This window comes from Nematolebias whitei, chromosome 6 (genome assembly GCF_014905685.2).
Source record: "Nematolebias whitei isolate Nwh7 chromosome 6, NemWhi1, whole genome shotgun sequence".
Taxonomy (NCBI): Eukaryota; Metazoa; Chordata; class Actinopteri; order Cyprinodontiformes; family Rivulidae; genus Nematolebias; species Nematolebias whitei.
The window spans coordinates 4,696,179-4,699,253 of record NC_056503.1 but is presented as its reverse complement, the minus strand read 5'-3'; positions in this window follow the sequence as shown (position 1 = coordinate 4,699,253).

Genomic DNA, 3,075 nt, shown 5'->3' with positions numbered 1-3,075 from the left:
CGGTCGGACCCGGTCGGACCCGGTCGGACCCGGTCGGACCCGGTCGGACCGCCTCTCTGGTTGCAGTGCGCGCTCCCGACACAGGGGAACAGATTTTCACACAAGACCTCCAAAGGCAGACGATCGTGTTTTTGTCCGTGTCTGTGTGGTGTATACGTGTGTTTGTGTCTGTTAGCAAAATATCTCACGAACCAGTAAAGGTTTTAATCCAGCATAGATGTGAATAACTTCATGTCATTCAGGAGGTGGAGAAAACTAACTGACCTATTTAAACACAACCATAACCTTGTTAGTTTTACAGACTGAGCTAAAACTTTATACAACAAGTATTTATTTGTGCATAACTTTATTTACAAGGTTTGGATAAAACAGCTGTCATTGTCCAGCATGAATGGGTCTTCCTTTAAAAGTCTGTGGCTACTTTCATAGTTTATGTCAAAGAAAACAAACTCCTTCTTTTAGTTTTTATTCACTTTAGTGTCTTTTATTTAAGAACTGCTTTGTTCAGTAACAAAGATGAATGTAGGGCGACTGTGTAATGTTCCACAAACAGTCCAAAGTCCTGTTCACTGAATAAATAACTCAAAGTCCATGTATTTGCAGGACTTTACAATTACAAGGTTAAAAGTACATAATACAGTATATACAGGTAGTAACATTTGAAATATATACATAGTGTACAGGTGTATAATGTCCATAGAATAACGTGTATTTACAGTATCAACAAAAAGTAATAAAACTCATACAGACGTATACGTGTGTACAAGTATTTGCCATCATCTCCTCACCTTTCACCACACAGTGAACAAGAAGAGAAAACATGACCCGGGTTACTACAAAACACTGTTTTACTGTTTTAAATAGCTTTTAGCAAGTACAATAGAGTATTTCCTCTCTTCACTGTTTTTCAAGATTGTTTAAATCCGTATGGAAATTTTTGATATACACACTCACCATCCACTTTATTAGGTCCACTTTGTTAGTGTTTAGGTTTTCATCATGTGTGGCTGTTTCTGGACAGTGCGCTGAGACAACTTCTGTTGCGATTTGGTGAAATAAACTGAAATGAAACTGAATTAGTACCAGGTTCTTAATTCTTTGTGTAGCGTCTTCAACAGTTCTGGTCCATCGGCGTATAGCATCACACAGCTGCTGCGGCTTTGTCCCCTGCACTGTCCATGATGTGACCAGTTCACTCAATGCCAAAAGGCCTTGACTGGATTGAGATCTGGTGGCTGACTATTGAAGTCCAGTATTCAGACCAAAAATGTAATATTTTCCAGTCTCGTGGTCAAATTTGGGTGAATGTGTGAACTGTAGCCTCAGTTTAGTGTTCTTTAGAGAGGCACCTGGGGTGGTCTTCTGCTGCTTAATCCATCAGCTTCTAGGCTGGATATGTGTGCTCAGAGATGGTATCCAAAGAACGAGTGTTTGTTTTAAGTTAAGCTACCACTCCTACATCTCAAACCAGTCTGACCATTCTCATTTGACCTCTGACAAAAACCAGACACTAAGTCCTCACACGTGTCACACACTGGACATCCTTCAACTCTGAGAACCCATGCTTGTGTGCCATGAGGCTGGCTTTATCTTCTTCTTGTAGTGTTTTATTGTAGGCGTGGGTGCATCGATCCAAATATCGATTATCATCAATAACAGCACGGGTATTGATATTGATCAATACCAGTGCAATGAGATTGATAGTTTATCTTCAGTTTCTCTCCTGTGTGCACGGCTGCTGTTTCATCAAAGATGGAGCTGAGTGTGTGGGTGCCACTCCTGTCCCAGCACAGAGCAGCAGGGCCCACAGAGAGGCTGCTGGGAATATGGACTTGAACTCAAGGCTTTGGAGGCTGTTTTGTTATTTACACTTTATTAACTGTATTTGCACTAATTATTTTTGGTTTGTAGTCTGTTTTTTCAAACCCAGAAGAGAAATTCACTTAAGAGGAGACATGTTGTTTTATTCTTCTATATATATTCTATATATTTTACTGTTTTTATAACAGTTGTTGCCGTGTGATATGTAGTTTATTTAAGAAAAAAAAAATCCAGAAAAGGAGTGCAATGAAGGGATATTTTTATTTATCATAGTTTCTGAACACAATGTTTTAGTTTATTCTTGAGTGATCATTTTGTGCTCTTTCTTTAAGTATAAACTGCAGCCATCACATGGTGGGAGGGGACAATTTTCTTACTGTTCCATTTGTTCAGAAAAAAAATTATTATAATAAAGTATTTTTATTTACTTATAAACTTTGCCTAATTCTATCCTAGGTTTTAAATGATAAATGTTCCAAAGGAAAAAAATCACAAAACACTTAAACGTCATCAAAATTCAGCGTAATTATTAAAAAGTATCGTATCGGTATCAATATAGGCGATATTGGACCTGTATTTACTTGGCATCGATCAATACCAAATTTTGCAGCATCTCACGCCACTATTTTATGACAGGTGACAAACGATGGAAGGTGTGCATTACTGCCACCTACGGATATGGAGTGTGCATCAAAATGTCTATTAAAATTATGTTTTTTCTTTCAGCTGCTCCTTCTTCAGGGTCGCTGCAGCAAACTAACACACACGAAGACTTGGTGATTGTTTTTACGCCGGATGTTCTCCTGACACAACCACAGACCACTGAGCTGCCACAGCCTCTGTGTGGAGCACAGAGCTGCTATCTATGGCGTCTGAGGGAGCACATGGTGGGGGTTAGAGGCCTTGCTCAAGGGCCCATTGTGGGGCAAATGAGGGTGGAGGCAGGTGTGGGTGTTTCATGTTTCCCACCCACATTTTTGATGTTGTCTGTCCAGGGAGTTGAACCAGCGACCTTCTATTCACAGGCTCATATTCTCTAACCCCTGTGTCATCAATCCCCCATGTATTCTGTTATATTCCTTTTTCTAATTGAATTCCTTGATTTTAAATGTCCCACCTCCATTTCTTTCAGCTCTATCTCTTCTTAGGCAATTATATCCTTTAATAACAAATTAATTATATCCTTTAATAACAAATTAATTATATTCTTTAATAACAAATTAATTATATCCTTTAATAACAAATTAATTATAT